Below are 25,921 nucleotides of genomic sequence, written 5' to 3'. Positions count from 1 at the left end.
AGGCAGCATCTCTGGAGAACATGGATAGGTGATGTTTTGGGTCGGGACCCTTCATAGGCCTGATCATTTGGGGGGGGGGGGGGGGGGGGGGGGAAGAAGAAAGCTGCCAAAGGGGAGAGGTAGGGCAAAGTGTGGCAGGTAATGAGGTCGACACAAGTGAGGGGATTTCTTTTGCTGGCAGATGTTTGGAACAGAGGTCGGAGACAGTAACAAGGACATTAGGTGTGAGACAGGTTTGAAGAGATGCAGATTGTGAAGCCAGAGGAAGGAAAGTAGTGGAGGTGGGGGAGGGGAGAAATAGGTTTGAATCCAGGTGGGGCCCAAGGGTGGGTAATGGGGTTAACCTACAAACCTATCCGTCTTTGGAAACTGGAGCACCCGGGGAAAGCCCACGCAGGTCACAGGGAGAACGTACAAACTCTATACAGACAGCACCCATAGTCAGGATCGAATCCGGGTCTCTGGTGCTGTAAGGCAGCAACTCTACCGCTGCGCCACCCAAAGTATGCACTGCTGAAATTCTACTGGGATTCAGAGGTAGATGGTAGCTCAGCACCGCTCTCTAGTTGGTTCAGTTGCCTGATAACAGCTGGCAAGAAACTGTCCTGAATCACAAGGGGTGCGTTTTCACACTTCTGTACCTCTTGCCTGATGGAAGAGTGGAGAAGAGGGAGTGGCCGGGGTGAAACTGGTCCTTGATTATACTGGTGGCCTTGCTGAGGCTGCGTGATGTATAGATTGAGTCACTGGGAGGGAGGTTGGCTTGTGTGGTGGTCTGGGCTGCGTCCACAATTCTCTGCAATTTCTTGCGGTCTTGGGAGCAGTGTAGATGGGATATGTTGGTCGGTGTGGGCAAGTTGGGCCTAGGGGGCCTGTTTCTGCATGTATGACTGTATGTACTGTTCATGTCAGAGGCACAATGTATTCCTTTGAGTTGACAACATATTTGGGGAAACAAATTAAGTTATCCAAAAAAAACAAGCTGTGGAATCTTCTGTCCCCAATTAATAATTTAATATTGACTCAAAGTACCCCAGGAGGGCACCTCTTTGTGTTGCCAACGGAAGGGTTAGTGTGGCATTGACGTAGACACCATTGTAAATGCAATGTGATGAGTTCATTAGGGAGCTCGTGTTTCACCCACATGGTCTGGGCCTTCACCCTGGCTGGATGGCATCCCAGAACAAAGACACACAGCTCTGGTCTCCACTCACCAGACCAGCACTGCAGGCAACCAGACACATATCCCATACCTTTTGGCTCAGAGGTAGAAGACCACAAGGGTCATTCGTCTGAAACAGATATCGCTTGATAGACCACAGTGACCGGTACATTTATAATAATATCAAGTACTAGCTTCCTTTTTGAAAAAAACAATCATTTTGTATTGAACAATACAACTTACTTTCGCTGGTAACTGACTTTGGACTTTGAGTAATGGTGGTGCCCGCATGTGTAATATATGCAAAATGAATGTCACTGAATGTGCAGTTGCATATTGGATAAATAAAGCATTTGTGAAGTATTGAGAGCTGCTGCCTCACAGCGCCTGAGACCCAGGCTCCATCCTGACCTTGGGTGCTGTCTGTATGGAGCTTGCACATTGTTTAAACTTCTATTTTTAAAATTTAAGTGAACAGAAACACATGGGGGTGGCAAAATGGCACAGCTGGTAGATGCGCTGCCAAACAGCGCCAGAGACCCGGGTTCGATCCTGACTACGGGTGGTCTCTGTGTGGAGTTTGCACGTTCTCGCTGTGACCATGTGAGTTTCCTCCGGGCGTCCGTATTGTGTGAAAGAGCCATTTCCTACAAATGGTACACCTCGTATTTGCTTCCTTTTATCATTCGACATGTCCTCAGCCCCTGCTCGTCCCCCCAAGAGCAGAGAACCATAGAGGAGGATGGAGGGAGCCGCCGACAACGGACTCAAGAACAATGGCGGCACCGTGACACAGCGGTAGAGCTGCTGCCTTACAGCGCTTGCAGCGCTGGAGACCCGGGTTCGATCCTGACTACGGGTGCTGTCTGCACGGAGTTTGTACCTTTTCCCCGTGACCTGCGTGGGTTTTCTCCAAGATTCTCGGTTTCCTCCCACACTCCAAAGACGTACAGGTTTTGTAGGTTAATTGGTTGGTACATGTAAAAATTGTCCCTAGTGTGCGTAGGATAGTGTTAATATGCGGGGATCGCTGGTCGGCGCAGACCCGGTGGGCCGACAGGCCTGTTTCCGTGCTGTATCTAAAACTAGCACTAAGAGGGTAAGAGAGTGAACTGGGGTCTCGCCTTCTGCCCCCTCAAGCTTGCAGGAGGTGCCCTCCAGCACACAAAAGCTGAAGGTAGACGGGCAAGGAGAGGGGCGACAGTTCGCTGGACGATGTGGACGGAGGCAATGGCTGGAGGCCCTGCAGCAGCCTGGGGCTCGCCTGGATCGAGCAGCCCTCCAGGAGAACAAGAGCGTGGACCGGACAAGACTTTGAAAGTTGTGCCAAAACCTGGCCACTCTTGCATGCGGTCTCAGTGGACTAGTTCTCCAGACTTTGTACTCATCGGGGATTGTGCTTAGGTACGGCAATACTCTATTGAATTGTATTCAATAAAAGAATTTCACTGTATGTCTGTACATGTGATAACAAAAACCCATGGATCATTGGAAAGAATTCTTCACGTTATTACAGGCAGTAATAAAGAAGAGGTGAGAATAATTCCCAGCACCAAAGGGGAATGAAACAATCAATCTTCTATTAGAGCCAGCACCTACTCCTAATTTTATGTTGGTCTTACTAAGTTGCATTCTGTAAAAGGGTCAAATTCTCCAAAATTGATTAGGCACAGTTGTTGTAAACATAAATGAGCAATGGAATGTGTGAGAACTGCAGCTTTTTAAAAAATCAGCAAAATCACGACACGAGGTATAAATATAGGGAAGCAAGGAACTGCAGATGCTGGTTTATAAAATAAAAGACGCCAAGTGCTGGAGTAACTCAGCGGGTCAGGCAGCATCTCCGGCGAACATGGATTGGTGATGTTTTTCGGGTCGGGTCTGAAGAAGGGTCTTAACCCAAAACGTCACCTATCCATGTTCTTCAGAGATGCTGCCTGACCTGTTGAGTTGCTCCAGCACCTTGTGTCTTTTTGGGTTATAAATATTCTTCTTTCGGCCTATACTTTCTGAATATAACCAATTACTTTACATATGCATATCCATCAACATGCTTTCCACTGATCCATTCATGCTTTCCAGCTCTTTTATAATATCAAGAGATAGAGTGATAAAGAAGGCATATGGTATGCAGACCGTATAGGTCAGAGCACTGAATATATGAATCACAATGTCATGATGCAGCCTTATCAGACTTGCTCAGGCCACGTTTGGAGTCTTGTGTGCAGTTCCGTTCTCCCCATTGCAGGAAGTATCTGGAGGTTTTGGAGAGGGTGCAGGAGGTTTACCAGAATGATGCCCGGATTAGAGGGTATCAGCTACAAGGAAAGGTTGGATAAACTTGTATTATTTTCTCTGGAGTGTCGGAGGTTGAGGGGAGACCTGATGGAGGTACCTAAAATGTTTATAGGCAGAGATAGGGTAGACAGTCAGAACTTTCTGCCCAGGGTGGAGATGTCAATGACTAGAGGGCATAGGTTTAAGAGGAGAAGAACAAAGTTTCAAGGAGATGTGCAGGGTATGTTTTTTACACAGAGGGTGAGAGAGGGTGCCTGGAACACAGTGCTGGGGGTGGTGGTGAAAACAGATACCGTAATGGCATTTAATAGGCATTTAGGTAGGCACATGGATGTGCAGGGAATGAGAGTTTATGGCTCGTGTGGCAGGTGAGATTAGTTTATCTTAGCTTTATACTCGACACGTAGCGCAGCGGTAGAGTTGCTGCTTTACAGCGAATGCAGCGCCGGAGACTCAGGTTCGATCCTGACTACGGGTGCTGCACTGTAAGGAGTTTGTACGTTCTCCCCGTGACCTGCGTGGGTTTTCTCCGAGATCTTCGGTTTGCTCCCACACTCCAAAGACGTGCAGGTATGTAGGTTAATTGGCTGGGTAAATGTAAAAATTGTCCCTAGTGGGTGTAGGATAGTGTTAATGTACGGGGATCGCTGGGCGGCACGGACTTGGTGGGCCGAAAAGGCCTGTTTCCGGCTGTATGTGTATGGTATGGTATGGTATGGTATTGTTCTATGTTCTATAAATCAAGAGAGTTTAGTTTATTATTGTCATGTGTACTGAGGTACAGTGAAAAGCTTTCACATTGCGTGCTATCCAGTCAGCGGATGGACTGTACATGATTACAATCGAGTCGTCCACATTGTACAGATACACAATAAAGGGAATAACGTTTAGTACAAGATAAAGCCCAGGAAAGTCCGATTAAAGATCGTCCGAGGGTCTCCAATGAGCTAAATGAGGGGTCAGGACCACTCTCTAGTTGGTGAGAGGACGGTTCAGTTGCCTGATAACAGCTGGGAAGAAACTGTCCCTGAATCTGGAGGTGTGCGTTTTCACAGTTCTGTACTTTTTGCCTGATGGGAGATGGGAGAAGTGGTGAGACTGGCTCTTGATTATCCTGGTGGCCTCGCCGAGGCAGCGTTTAATTGTCATATGTACCGACAACGGAACAATTAAATCCTTACTTGCAGCAGCGTAACAGTTCTGTAAATGAAATAGGCATAAATATATGATATATGAACCGTCAGGACAGTTCGTCTGTTTGTTTTTATGTCATGACTGTTTTGTAAAGCGTCTTTGAGCACTTGGAAAAGCGCTATATAAAATAAATGTTTATTATTATTATTATTATTATAATCAAAACAAAAATGAAAAAAAACGAAAGACTGGGCTGCATCCACTGCAATTCTTTAGTTTTTTTTAGTTTAGTTTAGAGATTTTAGTGGGGAAACAGGCCCTTCATACACGAGCTCTATCTTACACACCAGGGACAATTTTTACTATTTTCGCCAAAGGCAATTAGCCTACAAACCTGTACATCTTTGGAGAGTGGGAGAAAACCAGAGGAAACCCACGCAGTCACAGGGAGAATATATAAACTCTGTACAGCCGGCCCTTGTAGTCAGGATTGAATCCGAGTCTCTGGTGCTGTAAGGCAGCACTGTGCTGCCCATGCGCTCCAGCCACAAGGGTTTGCTGGCCTATCTTTACGAATCCTGACCCTCCCGTGGTAAATGTTCAGCCAGTTCCACCTTTGCGTTTTCTTCAAGGTGCCCTTCTCCCTTCAAGGTGAAATATATTTCAGCAGGTAAGTGGGATTGTGCAGGGAATGTTCCCCAGTGTGGGGATTGAATAAGCACATCAACAATGACGGGGAACCTCATTGAAACATACAGAATAGTGAAGGGCTTGGATAGAGTGGATGTGCAGAGGATGTTTCCACTAGTGGGAGAGTCTTGGACAAGAATTAAAGGACGTTCTTTTAGAAAGGAGATGAGGAGAAATTTCTTTAGTCAGAGGGTGGTGAATCTGGAATTCTTTGCCATAGAAGTCTATGGAGGCCAAATCAGTGGATATTTTAATGGCAGAGATAGATAGATTATTGATTAGTACTGGTGTCAGAGGTTATGGGGAGAAGGCAGGAGAATGGGGTTAGTTGGGAGAGAAAGATCAGCCATGATTGAATGGCAGAGTAGACTTGATGGGCCGAATGGCCTAATACTACTATTCCTTATGACATTGGAAATACAAGAGGGGAACGTAAGTTGATATTCTCCAATACAGCAAACGCATTCACGATCACATCCTACTCTCAGTGATATGGTGCAAATCTGATAACCCTGAGGAATGTAAATTTAGTTTAAGACAACTGCTATCACGTAACGCTGCCTTGTTATGTTAATGTCACCAAGTCGAAGGAACTAGTTATTGACTTTTGGAAGCACAGTGTACCTGCCCCAATCAGCATAATTGGTGCTGAAGGTCGAGAGCTTCAGGTTTTCACGCGTCAAGGTCACCAACAATCTGTCCCAGACCAACCACATGAAAGCTACAACCAAAAAAAGCATCCCAACACCTTCACTTCCTCAGGAGACTATTTGGCGCATCTACAACGACTCTTACCAGATTCTCTCCATCCACTGTGGGAAGCATAATGTCGGGTTGCACGGCAGCTTGGTTTGGGAACAGCTCTGCTCGAGACGACATGAAGTTGCAGAGTGATGTCGTCCAGTGCATCGCACGGACACGACTCCCCACCACTGAGTTCATCCACACTTCACACTGCCTCGAAAAGCAGCCAGCATAATCAAAGACTTGTCCCACCCCGGTCATTCCTTCCTCTCCCCGCTCTCATCGGGCAGAAGATACAGAAGCTTCAACGTGCACACCACCAGATTCAGGAACAGCTTCGACCTCTCTGTTATCAGGCTTCTGAATGGTTCTCCCATAAGCTAGGGTACAGTCCAGATTCTGCAACCTACCTCATTGCGGGCATTGGATTTTTCTCTGGAACTCTTATGCTACAATGCTGAGAATTATATTCTGCAGTCTGTATCTTTCTCTTTGCTTCACCTGTCGCACTTGAATTTGGCTTGATTGTATTCAAGTATAGTATTATCTTGATTTGACTGGATAGCATGCAAAAAAAGCTGTTCACTGTGCTTTAGTACAAGTGACAATAATAATAAACCTAAACCTAAAAGACCGTCACAAAGTGGTGGAGTAACTCAGTGGGTCAGTCAGCACCTTTGGAAAACGTGAAAAGGTGGTATTCAGGTTGGACTGAAGAAGGATCCTGACCCGAAACATCACCCATCGATGTTCTCCTGATATGCTGCATGACCTGTTGAGTTACTCCAGCACTTGTGCCTTTTTTTTTTGTAAACCAGCATCTGCAGTTCCGTGTGTCACCAACTAAAAGGTGGTGTTGTTCATTGCAGGACGCATAATGGATGGTGCCTGAAATGGGAAAATGACAACCCTCTTGTAGTAGGAGGAGTTGTCTTCTGAAACTGGATGACAAGGTACAGCACTGAAACTGAGAGGGTTTTCATTTGGTTTAGTTTAGTTTAGAGATGCAGCACGGAAATGGGCCCTTCGGCCCACCGGGTCCACGCCGACCAGCGATCCTCGTACACGTGCACTATCCCACACACCAGGGACAATTTTACTATTTTCACCAAAGCCAATTAACCTACAAACCTGTACGTCTTTGGAGCGTGGGAGGAAATTGTAGCACTTGGGGTGACGGGGAGAAGGTACAAACTCCGTACTGACAGCACCCGTCGTCTGGATCGAACCCGGGTCTCTGGCGCTGTAATGCAGCGACTCCACCGCTGTGGTACATTGAACAATAGACTTCCCTCATGCCTTGCAATGCACAAATGGATTATATTGTAAAGTGCAAATCTGGTGCTCATTTAGCACCCTAAAACGGAAAATTCTAAACGCGTGATTCCATTCCTTGTGACCTTATCCCCATTTCCTTTATTTTACTCAAGATATAGCTATTATCTGTAACATTTTTCCACCGTAATCTCCTCTATGATGGCTGGCGATGAAATCTGATTAATAACTGTGCGGGTCGGGCAGTCTGGAACAGCTCGCTGTGACAGTGGTGTGTGAGTTATGATTAGCCTCTCGAGTTGATGCAAATTACATGGTAGACCATGACCATTCGACTTATGCCACATGTGCAGTGTTTTATTGTATTTAATTTTTTACAGGGATTACAGCTGACTCCATTTCAGTGAATACCTGTTAACGGAATAGATATTCAAAACCCCAAAGCATTTCCTGTCTGCACCCCTCATGCTTAAAGCAGCAATTGGATACTCTAAGCTTTTGAATGCAATGTTAAGCTCTCAGCCTCAGTCATACGTTTACCCTGTTCATGGTTTAAATTGCTCCGAATGACATTTATGTGCTGGGGGTTTTATAACCGGGCTGTTCCTTCCTCCTCTCGAGAAGATGCTCATTCTTAATGGCATCCAAATCTACGGCGCCCTGCTAAAATACAGCAACATTCCCCTTCTGCAGACTGTCAAAAATATATAGCAAGACACACAGGTGCAGCTGGTATAGCCACTGCCTCACAGCACCACAGACCCGGGTTCAACTGCCCTTGGGTGCCCGTCTGTGCATGTGTGTGGAGTTTGCACATTCTCCCTGTGACCATGTGGGTTGCCTCCAGGTGCTCCAGTTTCCTCTCACATCCCAATGACTTGTGGGTTTGTCGGTTAAATGACCTTCTGGAAATTGCCTTGAGTGCGTAGGGAGTGGATGAGAAAGTGGGATAGCATAGAGCTAGTGCGAACGGCCTATCAATGATCAGCATGGATTCGGTGGGCCAACGGGCCTGTTTCCATGCTGTACCTCTAAAATAAACTAAACACAAAGTGCTATTAACCTACAAATCGGCAGGTATTTATCCACAAAATGCAGGAGTAACTCAGCAGGTCAGGCAGCATCTCAGGAGAGAAGGAATGGGTGATGTTTCTTCTTCAGACTGATGTCAGGGGGGCGGGTCAAAGGAAAGACTGTTTGGGTCCTCGGATGGAGTTGAAGGGGGAGGTAAAGGGACAGGTGTTGCATCTCCTGTGGTTGCAGGGGAAAGTGCCCGGGGATGGGATGGTTTGGGTAGGAAGGGACGAGTGGACCAGGGAGTTACAGAGGGAACGGTCTCTGCGGAGCGCAGAAAGGGGAGGGGATGGGAAGCTGTGGCCAGTAGTGGGGTCCCGTTGTAGGTGACGGAAATGTTGGTGAATGATTTGTTGGATATGCTGGCTGATGGGGTGGAAGGTGAGGATGAGGGGGATTCTGTCCTTGTTACGAATGGGGGGAGGGGGAGCAAGAGCGGAGCTGTGGGATATAGAAGAGACTCATCTATAATGGAAGAGGGGAAGTCCCATTTCCTGAAGAATGAGGACATCTCTGATGTCCTAGTGTGAAACACCTCATCCCGGGCGCAGATGCGGCGTAAACGGAGGAATTGGGAGTAGGGTGGGAAGTGTAGTCCAGATAGTTGTGCGAGTCAGTGGGTTTATAGTAGATGTCAGTCACTAGTCTGTCTCCTGTGATGGAGATGGTGAGGTCCAGAAACGGTAGGGAAATGTCTTTTTCACCCCATCCCCGGGCACTTTCCCCTGCAACCGCAGGAGATGCAACACCTGTCCCTTTACCTCCCCTCTCAACTCCATCCAAGGACGCAAACAGTCTTTCCAGGTGAGACAGAAGTTCACCTGCACCTCCTCCAACCTCATCTATTGTATCCGCTGCTCCAGATGTCAACTAGTTTACATCGGCGAAACCAAACGTAGGCTCGGCGATCGTTTCACTCAACACCTTTGCTCAGTCCACCTTAACCAATCTGATCTCCCGGTGGCTGAGCATTTCAACTCCCCTCCCACTCCCAGTCTGACCTTTCTGTCATTGGCCTCCTCCAGTGCCATAGTGAGGCCCACCGGAAATTGGAGGAACAGCACCTCATATTTTGCTTGGGCAGCTTGCAGCTCAGCGGTATGAACATTGACTTCTCCAACTTTAGATAGTTCCTCTGTCCCTCTCTTCCCCTCCCCCTTCCCAGTTCTCCCTCTATCTTCCTGTCTCCACCTATATCCTTCCTTTGTCCCACCCCCCTGACATCAGTCTGAAGAAGGGTCTCGACCCGAAACATCACCCATTCCTTCTCTCCTGAGATGCTGCCTGACCTGCTGAGTTACTCCAGCATTTTGTGAATAAATACCTGCCGATTTGCACCAGCATCTGCAGTTATTTTCCTACAAATCGGCAGGTATCTGCAATGTGGGAGGAAAAGCAGGGCACCCTAAGGAAACCCATGCAGAACGTGCAAACTCCACACCCAGACAGTGCCAGAGGTCAGGATTGGATCCGTGTCTCTGGCGCTGTGAGGCAGAAGCTCTACCAATTGTGTAACCATGCCACTCGTAACTGTGATTATCTGTAAGTGATTATACAAATGCAGTGAGAAGATATGGAATTTAACTCAGACCCCCAAAATGGACACCCGCAAAAGAAGCAATTCAAAAGATAACCCACGGCATCCTAACAATACCATTGGCAGAGTAAACGCATGAATAACAAGCTTAGATAGCGCATCTTGGTTGGCATGAATGAGTTGAGTTGAAAAAGGGAAGCATTAACAACATGTGAAAGGCACTTGAACGGGTACATGGATCGGAAAGCTTTAGAAGGATATATGGGCCAAAGACAGACAAATGGGACTTGCTTAGGAAGGGCATCATAGACGAGTTGGGCCGAAAGACCTGCTTCCGTTTATTAAGATCACAGCGGGCCAATTTTGTCAATGATGTTAAATTAGGAATATTGGGAACAGTCACATTTGAAACAGTGTGAAGGTGAAGAGAAGGAAAATCCGAGGAAGATATTTGGTAGATGGCTGCACTAATTTTGTGCATGTTTCACACAGAAGTTAAAATGTTCCCCGTTCAGTTCAATTATTTAATCATTGAGTTTTGAAAACTTGAATATAATATTCAGGGTGGCATGATGGTGCGATGGTAGAGTGGCGACCTTACAGCACCAGAGATCCGGGTTCAAAGCTGCGCTTGGGTGCTGTTCGTTCGGAGTTTGTACGTTCTCCCCGTGATTGCGTGGGTTTTCTCTGGGTGCTCCGGTTTCCTCGCACACTCCAAAGACATGCAGGTTGGTAGGTTAATTGGCTTTGGCGAAAATTGTAAAATTGTCCCCAGTGTCACCAGATTGATCCCTTGGGATGGCGGGACTTTCATATGAGGAAAGACTGGATAGACTGGGCTTGTACTCGCTGGAATTTAGAAGACTGAGGGGGGATCTTATAGAAACATATAAAATTCTTAAGGGGTTGGAGAGGCTAGATGCGGGAAGATTGTTCCCGATGTTGGGGGAGTCCAGAACCAGGGGTCACAGCTTAAGGATAAGGGGGAAGTCTTTTAGGACCGAGATGAGAAAACATTTCTTCACACAGAGAGTGGTGAGTCTGTGGAATTCTCTGCCACAGAAGGTAGTTGAGGCCAGTTCATTGGCTATATTTAAGAGGGAGTTAGATGTGGCCCTTTTTGCTAAAGGGATCAGGGGGTATGGAGAGAAGGCAGGTACAGGCTACTGAGCTGGATGATCAGCCATGAACATATTGAATGGCGGTGCAGGCTCGAAGGGCCGAATGGCCTACTCCTGCACCTATTTTCTATGTTTCTATGTTTCTATGTGTGTAGTATAGTTGCTAGTGTACGGGGTGATCGCTGGTCAGCACGGACTCAGTGGGCCGAAGGGCCTGTTTCCGCGCTGTATCTCTAAACTAAACTCAACTAAAACTAAACTGTAGCTGCATATTAGTGCATTCTTTTGCAATAGGTAATACTGTGAGACCACAGTGGCTTGTCATGGTCTGTAATGAATCCGTTATGTACAGTAAAGCCTTCTACATATCATATATAAGTTAACTTTTTTTTTGGAACGACTGATAAAAGCACATTCGGTCCTGTTGCGCTTTGAAGTACATTTTTCATTTTGTTGGCACGAAACAACCAAATGGGAATCTTTCCAACGCTGGGAGAACCTAAATAATCCCAGCCAGTCCAATTTGTGTTAGGAAATTAGAAGCTTGTTTCCAATTGACAAAGTATGTGGGCCTCCTTCCCCATTTCAATGGGCAAGTGTGTTAATTGAGTTTCAAGAAGCATTAAAAGCATTTGATGTCATAATCCCAAAACAATGAAACCGGACCCCACGGTGTTTTATTTTAAAACTGTTTAAATTTTTTATTGAAACGAGGGGAAAAAAGGATTATTGGATGTAAGCCAAATTAACTATCTTTTCATTCATCAAGGACCCCTTTTTAATTATAATGTTGAGAAGTGGCTACACGTCGACAAGCACATCTGGTATAGCGATCAGCGTGTCTATATCATTTCCAAAACATGCAGCTGTTTTGATGGCCGCTTTGCACAATATCAGAAAATTTACTCTGCTGGAAAGCTATTTTGACATTTCAGCTCGGTTCATCGATTTATGTTGATCGATTTATCGATACATACTGTGGGGAAACGGGCCCTTTGGCCCACTGAGTCCGTGCCGTCCAGCGATCCCCGCACACTAACACTTGCCCACACACTGGGGAGAATTTACAATTTTACCGACGCCATTTAACCTGCAAACGCTGTACGTCTTTGGAGTGTGGGAGGAAACTGGAGCTCCCGGAGAAAACCCAGGTGGTCACAAGGAAAACATACAGACTCCATACAGACAGCACCCGTGGTCAGGATCAAACCCGGGTCTCTGGCGCTGTACGGCAGCAACTCTACCACTGCGCCACCGTGTACGCTCAAGTGCGCGCTGTACCTTTTTTGGGGATTTAACATAAAGAGTTGATGGTGCTGTGAATTACAATAGATAATAGACAATAGGTGCAGGAGGAGGCCATTCGGCCCTTCGAGCCAGTACCGCCATTCAATGTGATCATGGCTGATCATTCTCAATCAGTACCCTGTTCCTGCCTTCTCCCCATGCCCCCTGGTGGTGAGTGTTATGCAAGGACCAGCTTGCCGTAGAATTCTGCTCACCTGCAGGCCATGCTGTTCATTCGCCTTGAAATCTTAGTAAGCATGTCTTGAGTATAATCCAGAAAAGCACAATGGAACGAAGGACTTACCATCTAGTGCAGCCATGTGATTATCAACCCAGTTACTTCCTGAACAGTGGTCGGCGATAACAAGAATGAAATCCGGTCAATCTTTTGTTCCCTGTTATTTTCCTTGTAATGGTTCTTTGAATGCAACTCAAAGTGGGCTATTTATCAATTCAGCACGATGCCTTTAGATAGTTTAGAGAGAAAGCGTGTAAATAGGCCCTTCAGCCCATCGTGTCCAGTCAGGCCATTGGTCACTTGTTCACACTAGTTGTATGTTATCCCACTTTTGCATCCTACACACTCGGGGCAATTTATAGAAACCAATTAACCTACAGACTTGCACCTCTTTGGAATGTGGCAGGAAACCGGAGCACCCTGAGGAAACCCACGTGGTCACAGGGAGAACATACAAACTCCGTAAAAATAACTTCCGTAATCAGGATCGAATCTAGGTCTCTGACGCTGTGAATGTGTGTCTCCCGTGTTCATCATCCCAGCATTTGCTTTGGTGGATGTTCTACAATATGCCTGCCTTTCTCAACAGTAGATGCTCCCTCTGCTGGAGGTGAGAGGATGCTCTTTGTGAGCTGGGATGTCTTGCAGGTTCCTAACAACTTGTAGCGACTGCTCCTTGCATGCCAGTTCAGTGGCGCAGCGGTAGAGTTGCTGCCTCACAGCACCAGAGACCCTGACTATTCATTTTGATCCTGGCTATGGGTGCTCACTGTATGGAGTTTGCACGTTCTCCCAGTGACCATGTGGGTTTCCTCCGGTTTCCTCCCACATCCCAAAGCTGAGCTGGTTTGTAGGTTAATTGGATTTGGTAAGTTGTAAAATTGTCCTTGGTGTGGAGGATAGTGTTAGTGCACAGGGTGATCGCTGGTGACTCAGTGGGCTGAAGGCCCTGTTTCCACACTGTATCTCTAAAGCCTGGCAAGTGGAGAGGGAAGACTGTTAAACAACTGAAGGCCTTTCAATGATAATCAAGAAGAAAGCAATTGATTTGGGACTGTGTGTGTGTGCTGGTCCACCAATGTGAAAGGCCTGCTGGATATACCGGTCGCCAACCATTTTAACTCCTCTCCCCGTTCCCGTGCTGTCCTTTCTGTCCTGGAGTCTCCTCCATTACCAGAATGAGGCCACAGGCAAACTCGAGGAACTGCACCTCAAATTCCACTTAGGTAGTTTACAACCCAATGATATGAGCATTGAATTCTCCGATTCTAGATGACTAACCTACAAATATCCCCCCCCCCCACCCCCTCTCCCCATCCATCATCCTGCTCCCTTCCCCACTCCCCTTCCCTGTACCCCAAATGTTCAACTAAATTCACACTCAGTTCTCCACTCCCCTTTCCCTCTATTCCCTTCCACCTCTATTCCTTCCTCCAGCTTCACAATTTGCACCTCTTCGATCCTCATGGCACACTTTTGGTCTTTTCATTCAGAGGAGGTTTACCAGAATGCTGCCCAGATTGGAGGGTTTTAGCCACAGGGAGAGGTTGGATCGACTTGGATTGTTTTCTCAGGAGCGTCGGAGGTTGAGGGGAGACGTAATAGAAGTATATAAAATTTTGAGAGGGATTGATAAGGTAGACAGTCAGATCCTTTTTCCGCAGGGTGGAAATGTCCAACACTGGAAGGCACAGATTTAAGGTGAGAGGGGGAAAGTTTAAAGATGCTGCCTGACCTGCTGTGTTACTTTGGCACTTTTTGTCCCATTTTGGAAATTATTATAGTTTGTGTTTTACTTTCAACTGGAATGCTGCTGCAGATAAATACTGCTGGTTTTATAACTAATGGCTGAGAAACCAAAAACACTCTAAAATCTGGAGAGTCTAATGGCATTGGCTGGGTTGGGGGTGGGTGGGTGGGGGGGAAGGGACGGGAAAAGCAGTTCGAGTGTGGGAAACTTTCGAAAGTCTCTGTAGCATTGTGCAAAATCCATTTTCAGCCCTTTATATCTCGGTTATTTTTCTCTCTCCCCTTGATAAAACTCTCAAAGCGTGACATTTTTCTCTTCCCCATTTTACACCGTGCAGGCTCTCTGCGATTTTCCATCCATCCAGTTCATCGCGGGGAGACCATTTATCAAAGGCCTGTTGGCTACTTGGATTTCATTCCTGTATCTAGCCCAGGCCCAGTGACAGATCAGGAATGTTGCAACAGTCGCTGTGCATCCTCTGTTGGTTGAAACCTCCAGTTATACAAGTTATCCACCAAATAACTAATCATTTAAAAGCAACCAATAGTGAATACTGAACAGCCTGTGACATAGCTGTCATTGCACGTTGCTTAATTGTATAATTTAGCAGTTTCCTCACATTTCAGTCTTGGGCACTTAAGTGATATTGGCTATAGTATTTCAAAACCAACTCCTGAGCAGAACCGACGTGAGATTGAAACCGTTCTTCACGGTGTGGCTTGAACATTGAATGCTTCGTTCCACACGTTACCAGATTCAACTTCCTGCACACTTAATCTCCCAGTTCATCCCACCACACCACTGGGGCAAACTCTGGGGCAAATTGTTGAAAAGTTTACGTTTTCTCTCCCTCTTCTCAACAATAGACAATAGACAATGGACAATAGGTGCAGGAGGAGGCCATTCGGCCCTTCGAGCCAGCACCGCCATTCAATGTGATCATGGCTGATCATTCTCAATCAGTACCCCGTTCCTGCCTTCTCCCCATACCCCCTGACTCCGCTATCCTTAAGAGCTCTATCTAGCTCTCTCTTGAATGCATTCAGAGAATTGGCCTCCACTGCCTTCTGAGGCAGAGAATTCCACAGATTCACAACTCTCTGACTGAAAATGTTTTTCCTCACATTTCCCATGACGTGCAGGATAGTCAGATCCTAGGACCAAAAGATTGGCATCCATCCCTCTGGCTTCTGCCAATACCCCTGAGCTGCCCATGAGTAAATGCCTGAGTATGTGTTGATGTTTCTCGATCACTTGGCTATTTATTATTTATCCATTTTGTTAGGATTGGTTTTGTATTGTTCTCGTGGCAAAGTATGAAAAATGAGGGGGGACGTCATTGAACTTACCGGATAGTGAAAGGCCTGGATAGAGTGGATGTGGAGAGGATGTTTCCACAAGTGGGAGAGACGAGGACCAGAGGCCTTAGCCTCATAATAAAAGGATGTACCTTTAGAAAGGAGATGAGGAGGAATTTCTTTAGTCAGAGGGTGGTGAATCTATTAAGTTCGTTGCCACAGATGGCTGTGGAGGCCATGTCAGTGGATGTTTTAAAGTTGTGGATTGACAGGTTCTTCATTAGTCCGGGTGTCAGAGGTTATGGGGAGAAGGCTGGAGAATGGGTGGCACGGTGGCGCAGCGGTAGAGTTGCTGCCTTACAGTGCTTGCAGCGCCAGAGACCTGAGTCCAATCGCGACTACGGGTGCTGTCAGTATGGAGTTTGTACATTCTCCCCGTGTCCGCACTAGTTTTCTCCGAGATCTTCGGTTTACTCCCACACTCCAAAGACGTACAGGTTTGTATGTTAATTGTATGTTAATTGGCTTGGTATAAGTGTAAATTGTCCCTAGTACGTGTAGGATAGTGTTAATGTGTGGGTATCGCTGGTCGGTGCGGACTCGGTGGGCCAAAGGACCTGTATCCACGCTGTGTCTCTAAACTGAACTAAAACAAATGGGGTTGAGAGGGAAAGATTGATCGGCCATGATTGAATGGCGGAGTAGACTCGATGGGCCAAATGGACAAATTCTGTTCCTAGAACTTACGAACTTACGAGCGTGTCAATGTGCACACGGCAGCTTAGCCACCATTACTAGATGCTTGCCTCTCACCCAGCTGGCAGAGTTGCTGCCTCACAGCACTAGAGACCCAGGTTCGAACCTGACCTTGGCTGCTGTCTGTTTGTGGAGTTTGCACGTTCTCCTTGAGACCGCATGGGTCACAGGGAGAACGAGCACTGAGATTTGCCTATGCTGTCGGCTTCACCAAAAATCACTTTCTTCCAAACTTGGATTGTTTTCTCTGGAATGCCAAAGATTGAGGAGAGAGCTGATGGAAATATGTGAGATTATGAGAGGGTAGATAACGTAGACAGTCAGAAAATGTTACCCAGGGTAGAAATGTCAAAGACCAGGTTAATAAGAAATAGAAGTTTAGTTTCGAGATATAGCACGGAAGCAGGCCCTTCAGCCCACCGAGTCCACGCCGACCATCGATCACTTTCACACTACTTCTATGTTATCTCACTTTCTCATCCAGAAAGTTTACCGCTTACTCTACCGCTGGGTCACCGTGCGGCACGGTGGCGCAGCGGTAGAGTTGCTGCCTTACAGCGAATGCAGCGCCGGAGACTCAGATTCGATCCTGACTACGGGCGCCGTCTGTACGCAGTTTGTACGTTCTCCCCGTGACCTGCGTGGGTTTTCTCTGAGATCTTCGGTTTCCTCCCACACTCCAAAGACGTACAGGTATGTAGGTTAATTAGCTGGGCAAATGTAAAAAAAAAAAAATTGTCCCTAGTGGGTGTAGGATAGTGTTAGTGTGCGGGGATCGCTGGGCGGCGCGGACCCGGTGGGCCGAAGGGCCTGTTTCTGCTGCTGTATCTCTAAATCTAAATCTAAATCTAAAATCCACTTCCAACACACTAGGAGCAATTTACAGAAGGCCAATTAACCTACAAACCCGCATGTCTTTGGGATGTGGGAGGAAACCGGAGCACCCGTAGGAAACCCACTTGGTCATATGAAGAATGTGCAAACTTCACACAGAGAGCGCCCGAGGTCATAATCGAACCCGGACCTCTGATGCTGTGAGGCAGCTGCTCTACCACCATGCCACTGTAGGTTCTTTATGGGTGTACAACCTAGCTGTGGGCCACCACAGCATTTGTATTTCATGTTACATATTTACAGCGTTGGTTATAGTATCATCTATCTAACCTGTTTATAGATTATGGTAGGAAAAGAAATATTGCGGTTTAGGTTAATTATTGTCACTGAGATACAGTGAAAAGCTTTGTTTTGCATGCTATCCACTTCGAGGCATGAACTCATTGGACTGAAGGGCCTGTTCCACGCTGTATCTCTAAACTGAACTAAATCTCAAAACTAAATTTAGGTTTATTATTGTCACGTGTACTGAGGTACAGTGCAAAGGATGCCATTCAAATAGATCAGATAGTATTATACATGAACCCAATCAAGTCAAATTCAAGTACAATCGGTAGAGCAAAGGTGCAGAGATACAGAGCGGAAACAAGCCCTTCGACACAACGAGTCCGCGCCCTGCTCAGCGATCCCCGTACATTAACACTACCCTACACACACTAGGGACAATTTGCACATGCACCAAGCCGATTAACGTCCAAACCTGTATGTCTTTGGAGTGTGGGAGGAAACCGAAGATCTCAGAGAAACCAAAGATTTCGGAGAAAACCCACGTGGTCACGGGGAGAACGTACAAACTCCGTACAGACAGCATCCGTAGTCAGGATCGAACCCGGGTCTCCGGTGCTGCAAGCGCTGTAAGGCAGGAACTCTACCGCTGTGCCACCTGTGCAAGCATTACAGTTCCCAGCATTGTAGATGTGTCAGTTCCAATGTCCGCAATGGGGTAGAGGTGAATCAGACAGTGTTGACGATGCTTAATATCCTGTCTAATCAGTTCTGTTCTTTAAACCGGCTTAATGTGTGGACTTTTCTGCAAATTTGGATTTAAATTCCCACTCCATTTAGTGTGAACATTTACGACATTTGAATTCATATCATATCATCATATATATACAGCCGGAAACAGGCCTTTTCAGCCCTCCAAGTCCGTGCCGCCCAGTGATCCCAGTACATTAACAATATCCTACACCCACTAGGGACAATTTTTACATTTACCCAGCCAATTAACCTACATACCTGTACGTCTTTGGAGTATGGGAGGAAACCGAAGATTTCGGAGAAAACCCACGCAGGTCACGGGTTTTGTGGCCTTCCTTTTCAATGTTCCAAAGATGCGCCACATCCCAGCCTACATTCCTTACCAAGGAGGTGCCTACATTCCTTACCAAGAGGGGCAAGCAAAAAAAAAAACCCACAGAGAGTGTGGAAGTTGTGTGGATACGGGGAACCTGCTAATTGATATTTTAGACTAAAATAACTGGAGTGTAAATTATACCACTGGATGTTTTATTGAACTGAACAAATTGGATTGTCAGGCTGCAAGAATGCAGTAATAAAATAGTGACCAGATTAGACTTGTCATCTTAAATACTGTCAAAGTGCAGATCTTGTGTAATTCTATGAGCCGGGCAGAAGAAACTGAACACTTATTGATCACCAGAGGCACAGCAGTGGAGCATGTGTCCCAGTACAGGAGCTGTGTTTGGCATGGGTAACCCAGCCCACCACTACCAGGCGAACCTGAATAACTAAACCCTGCTCGTACATCAGAGACTCGCATTCCATCGTGACAGAAACCCAAAGTGACCCACTGAGCGCTGGGCTGTGCTCTGCATCCACACCTCCCGTGTAAACACTTACTTTAAAGAAGAGCCCTAAAACAACACAAACACAGGGAACGAGGCAAGGCCACCCAAACGCAGAGGCAGATGGGTTTTATTCCAGCTTTTTACAAAAAAAGCCACAGAAGTGCTGGAGAACCATGGCAGGTCAGGCAGTATCCCTGGAGAACGTGGGTAGGTGCGTTACAGCGACACGGTGGGACTATAATCCGACAAACCTGCACGTCTTTGGAATGTGAGAGGAAACCGGAGCACCTGGAGGAAACCCACGCGGTCACAGGGAGAACGTACAAACTCCACACAGACAGCACCTGATGTCTGGGTGCTCTGGTTTAAAGTATGTTTAATTATCATTTGTACCAACACGGAACAGTGTAGCAGCATAGCAGTCATGCAAAAACAATATTCTTCCCATATTCCAAAGACGTGCGGGTTTGTAGGTTAATTACCCTCTGTAAATTGCCCCTAATGTGTAGGGAGTGGATGCGAAAGTTGGATGACATAGAACTATTGTGAACGGGAGATCGATGGTCGGTGTGGACTCGGTGGGCCGAAGGGCTTGTTTCCACGCTGCGTCTTTCATTCAATAAAATGAAATATATTGACTATTCTTGCTCTGCAGGTACCTTAGTGAAAATTGCAGATTAGTCTGTGATTAGTCTGCTAATTTGGCTGTGGTGTGGAAAGGTTACAGCTTGCAGGAGTGGTCTGCACTCTGTTGTTTTAGCAGTTTTGGTGATTTATTTGTCAGATGGTTAACGTGTCACATTGACACCGGATATCAGTGGGCTGGCATTACATTGCAGAATCACTTTGGACTTCCAAGTTCCAAGCTGTTTTTCTTAAGTTACTCGGCACTCTGCTGAAGCGACACTATCAGCAATTTGCAAAGAGAGTAATAAGCAAGAACTCAAAGCTGCTTTGGACCAGATTTAACAACAGAAACTCTGACAACTTGAGTAAGCGTCTTTCATACTTGCTGCATCTTTTGGAACATAGAACATAGAACTTAGAACAGTACGGCACAGCAACAGGCCCCTCAGCCCACAATGTCAGTGTTGAACATGACGCCAAGACCAACTGTTATCTGCCTGCACATTATCCATTCAAAACTGCATATCCATGTGCCCATCCACAAGTCTCTTCAATGCCGCTATTGTTATTTCCATCCGCCACCATCCCTGGCAGGTAGACACAAAATGCTGGAGTAACTCAGCGGGTCAGGCAGCATCTCTGGAGAGAAGGAATGGGTGACGTTTTGGGTCGAGACCCTTCTTCACACTGAAGCATTTTGTGTCTACCTTTGATTTAAACCAGCATCTGCAATTCTTTCCTGCACATACCATCCCTGCAGCGTTTTCAAGGCACCCTCCACCCTCGGTGCAAATAAAAACTTGCTCCATATATCTCCTTTAAAGATTTCCCCTCTCGCCTTATTTCTGAGTTAGCAAAGTTTTCCCAGGTGCCCTGGTTAATCTATAATCCTCAGCCAACATCACTTTAAAACCAACTATTTGATGAATGCCTCCACTGCTTTTGGAGTTCACTTGCTGGGCAGTGCACCTGGTAGAGCCACTATCTCACAGCACCCAGAAACCCGGGTTCAACCCTGACCTTGGCTGCTGTCTGTGTGGAGCTTGCACGTTCTCCCTGTAGGTTGCCTCCGGGTGCTCCGCTTTCTTCCCACTTCCCAAAGACGTGCTGGTTTGTAGGTTGACACAAAACGCTGGAGTAACTCAGCAGGGACAGGCAGCATCTCTGGAGAGAAGGAATGGGTTTCTGCTGGTACAGAGATTCTGCCTGACCCGCTGAGTTACTCCAGAATTTTGTGTCTACCTTCAATTTAAACCAGCATCTGCAGTTCTTTCCTGCACTGGTCAATTGGCCTCTGTAAATGGCCCCTACAGTGCAGGGAATGGATGGGAAAGTGGGATCATATAGAACCAGTGTGAACGGGTGACCGATGGTCGGCTTAGCTTTGATGGGCCAAAGGGCCTGTTTCAATGCTTTATCTCTAAATTAAACTAAATTGTCTTCTGTTTTGCTTAAACTATTACCAAAAATAACACTTCAAAGGTATTTTTAGATTTAGATTTAGAGATACAGCGCAGAAACAGGCCCTTCGGCCCACCGAGTCCGCGCCACCCGGCGATCCCCGTACACTAACACTATCCTACACCCACTAGGGACAATTTTTACATTTGCCCAGCCAATTAACCTACATACCTGTACGTCTTTGGAATGTGGGAGGAAACCGAAGATCTCGGGGAAAACCCACGCAGGTCATGGGGAGAACGTACAGATGGCGCCCGTGGTCAGGATCGAACCTGAGTCTCCGGCGCTGCATTCGCTGTAAGGCAGCAACTCTACCGCTGCGCCACCGAGCCTGATTGAAGTTAGGCTTTCGACTTCAGGGATACAGCGTGGAAAAAGGTCCTGCGGCCGACCAAGTCCGTGCCGACCAGCGATCACCCCGTACACTAACACTATCCTACACACTAGGGACAATTTACAATTTTACCGAAGCCAGTTAATCTACAAACCTGCACTGAAAGCTGGAGCACCCGGAGAAAACCCACGCGGTCACAGGGAGAACGTACAATCTCCGTGCAGACAGCACCCCTGTAGTCAGGATTGAACCCGGGTCTCTGGCGCTGTGAGGCAGCAGCTCTACCGTTGCGCCACTGCGCCGCCATTGCCAGTAACGCTGGAGAGATTCGGTTTGTTTCTGCTCCGTGAGATATGCGTGCCCTCACACAGCCTCAGCATGAGTCCTTCTTAACCAACATGTTCAAAATTTCACATGTCAACACGTTAAAATTACACCAGTCCAGTATGTCATCTAATTATAGTGATCAGCGGTCAGGGGAGACCAGAGGAATTTGTTTATAATACTACCGTGCGGATTTAAGTAAAAATCTGCACCAATAAGAGCACTGGATTATTTCCCAGTATAAAAGATATATAAGAATATATCCGATATGAAAGAATTGTCCAACTTCCCCAGATTGGTAATTTTATAATGTTAAATTATAACAGGGGCATTTTTAACATTATTCTGTGCCATGAGCACAAAATGCTGGAGTAACTCAGCCAGTCAGGCAGCATCTCTGGAGGACATGGATAGGCAACATTTCGGGTCGGGACCCATCTTCAGGCAGATTGTAGTAGTGGGAGCAAAAGATGGAAAACAGAGGGCATTCTGTGCCTCCTAGTACAATCAGTCTGACCCAGAACAATTCCTATCCATGTCCTCCATGTTACAGGAAAGATTCTATCAAGCTGGAAAGGGTGCAGGGAAGATTTACGAGGATATGAGCTACAGGGAGAGAGAGGTTGGGCGGGCTAGGACTTTTATTGTCACCAAGTGCAATCAGTCCAAGGAAAGATCCTGACCTGAAACAATACCCCCATCCATGTTCTCCAGAGATGCTGCCGGACCCGCTGAGTTACTCCAGCACTTTGTATTCTGCGCAGGATTCCAGCATCTGCAGTTCCTTGTATCTCCATCATTCTGAGCCACTCAGGGAGTAGACTAGCATACTGTAGAGTAGAAAGTTCTGGTTTGACACTACAGCGCTGGAGACCTGGGTTCGATCCTGACTGCGGGGCGCTGTCTGTATGGCGTTTGCACGTTCTCCCTGTGACTGCGTGGGTTTTCTCCGGGCGCTCTGGTTTCCTCCCACATCCCAAAGACGTGCAGGTCTCTGTAAGTTAATTGGCTTCTCTAAATTGTCCTCCAGTGTGTCGGATAGAACTAGTGTAGGAGTAATCACTGGTCAGCACGGACTAGGTCCTGTTTCCATGCTGCATCTCTAAACTAAACTAAAGTAGACAATAAATGCATCAGTTAGATAGAGTCTGAAGAAGGGTTCTGACCAGAGACGTCACCTATTCGTTTCTCCAGAGATGCTGCCTGACCCGGTGAGTTGCTCCAGCATTTTGTGCCTATCTTCCATATCAACCAGCATCTCCTATTCCTTCCTACACGTTAAATGCAACAGTAACTGCTGAAGTTTTGAATCACTCTTCCTCAAAATATCCAGCCGAATATTTTCTTTTCCGATGGGAAAGATTTGTGGTGAACAAATTGGAAACCCTGGTGGATGTATTAGATTTACATTTAGAGATACAGCGCAGAAACGGGCCCTTCGGCCCACCGGGTCCGCGCCGCCCAGCGATCCCCGCACATTAACACTATCGTACACCCACTAGGGACAATTTTGTTTTACATTTGCCCAGCCAATTAACCTTCAAACCTGTACGTCTTTGGAGTGTGGGAGGAAACCGAAGATCTCGGAGAAAACCCACGCAGGTCACGGGGAGAACGTACAAACTCCGTACAGTACAGCACCCGTAGTCAGGATCGAACCTGAGTCTCCGGCGCTGCATTCGCTGTAAGGCAGCAACTCTACCGCTGCGCCACTGTGCCGCCCTCAGGGATAGACACAAAAAGCTGCACTAACTCAGCGGGGCAGGCAGCATCTCTGGAAAGAAGGAAGGGGTGACATTTCGGGTCGAGACCCTTCTTCAAACGAAGGGTCTCGACCCGAAACATCACCCATTCCTTCTCTCCAGAGATGCTGCCTGTCCCGTGGAGTTACTCCAGCTTTTTGTGTTTATCTTCGGTTTAAACCAGCATTTGCCGTTCCTTCTTACATATTACACAGGGATTGTTGGCTAGGCTCTGTGGGGATGATGCAGTGTTTCAGAGATATGATTTTAGTCAAGAGTCAAGAGAATTTTATTGTCCTATGTCCCAAACAATGGAACAAATACATTCATATGCAGCAGCACCACAGACATGTAGATGTAGTAGTCTGTAAACTCCATAATAAACCACAAAAAGAAGTTCAGTATATATTTTAAAAAAACAATAGTAGAGGTAAGACAAAAATAATGCCCCCAAGTCTATGTGGTTCAGAGCTCATTTGGATGTTGTGGTGTTTAATAGCCTGATGGTTGTAGGGTAGAAGCTGCTCCTGAACCTGGACGCCACAGTTTTCAGGCTCCTGTACCTTCTTCCCGATGGCTGGAGTGAAATGAGGGAGTGGCCAGGGTGGTGTGGGTCTAGCTGCCTTTTTGAGGCAGCGCCTCCTGTAGATCCCTTCGATGGTGGGTAGGAGCAGGCAGTGGGCACCACTTTTTTCCCAATCTTCTTCGTTCTGAGGCGTTGGAGTTGCCGAACCAGAAAATGATGGTAGATACAAAATGCTGGAGTAACACAGCGGGTCAGGCAGCATCTCTGGAGAGAAGGAATGGGTGACGTTTCGGGTCGAGACCCTTCTTCCTACACAATTCTTTCCTACACAGGAAACGATGGAATATTCTCAGCCAATATGCTCTCTACTGTACACCAACAGTGTCTACCACTTTCTGCCCATTTTCATCATTCCTGGGCGTTGGAGTTTCGTGGCAGATCACAGAGTCATAGAGTGATACAGTGTGGAAACAGGCCCATCGGCCCAACTTGCCCACCCCGGCCAAGATGTCCCAGCAACACCAGCCCCACCTGCCTGCGTTTGGTCCATATCCCTCCAAACTTGCCAAGCTTGGTCTTTTGATCTGTGCCCGCCCAGTGAAAATAAATGGGGAGGCTTCTCAACGTAGCAGATGGATCGAACGGACACACACAGACAAATGACAGTGGGGCAGCATCCCACCAGTGTCTGTCACGGGGAGGGTGGGAGGTGCAGTGACAGGGTTAACAGGTGTCAATGGGCTTCCTGAACCCTCGTCACATGGGTCTGGTGCGGTGGGGGGGGGGAGTTGAGTGGTCAGCCACTCGAACTGCAGGTTGTAACACTGCTACTTCTGTGGGTGGTCCCGGTCTATTGTAGCGGGGCTGACAGCAGGACATCACTTTTCCTTTGAAGTCTAATCAACGTGTGAACACCATGGATCATGTTTGCAAATATTAATTTGCTGTACTTGTTGCCTCGGGATAAATAAACATGCTTTTTCCACAGACTGTGGTTACATCCTAACAAGCATGCACAGTCAGAACAGCACCACCCTGCTGGGCTCCAAATGCCAGAGAACTCCTGCACTCTGTCCTATCTTTATCCTCTTCGTGATGGAGGCAGGGTGGTGAATACTTTGTCTTAGCACACTGACATACAGCAGTCCCTACTGCCTTTGGTCAGGTTTGATTTGGTCTAGTTTTCGATAGGTTTAGTTTAGTTTCAGGTCAGTTTCAGGTTAGTTTTAGCTTGGTTTAATTTTAGTTTGTTTTATTTAGTTACAGATAGGTTTAGCTTAGTTTTAGTTTAGATTAGTTTATTATTTTCACGTGTACCAAGGTAGAGTGAAAAGCATTTGTTTGCATGCTACCTTATAAAAGAAAAGATGGCACATGAATACATCAAGCATACGCATTCATGTGGAGACATATAAGGGGTAATGGGTGCAACATTTAGTTCAAGATATAACAATTAAGTCCAATTAAAGATAGTTCAAAGGTCTCCAATGAGGCAGATGAGAAGTCAGGACGGCATGCCAGCTGGCGAGAGGATGGTTCAGTTGCATGATAACAGCTGGGAAGAAATTGTCCCTGAATCTGGAGGTGTGCGCTTTCAAACTTCTCTACCTCTTGCCTGATGGGCGAGGGGGGGAAGATGGAGTGGCCGGGGTGAGATTGATCCTTGATTATGCTCATGGCCTTGCCGAGGCAGCATGAAGTGCAGATGGTGTAAATGGAAGGGAGGTTGGTTTGTGTGATGGTCTGTAGTTGGTCACAGAGAGATACAGCGTGGAAACAGGCCCTTCCGCCCACCAAGTCTGTGCCGACCAATGATCACGTTACAATAGCACTATCCTACA

This window comes from Rhinoraja longicauda, chromosome 18 (assembly GCF_053455715.1).
Source record: "Rhinoraja longicauda isolate Sanriku21f chromosome 18, sRhiLon1.1, whole genome shotgun sequence".
Classification (NCBI taxonomy): Eukaryota; Metazoa; Chordata; class Chondrichthyes; order Rajiformes; family Arhynchobatidae; genus Rhinoraja; species Rhinoraja longicauda.
This window is presented reverse-complemented; position numbering follows the sequence as displayed.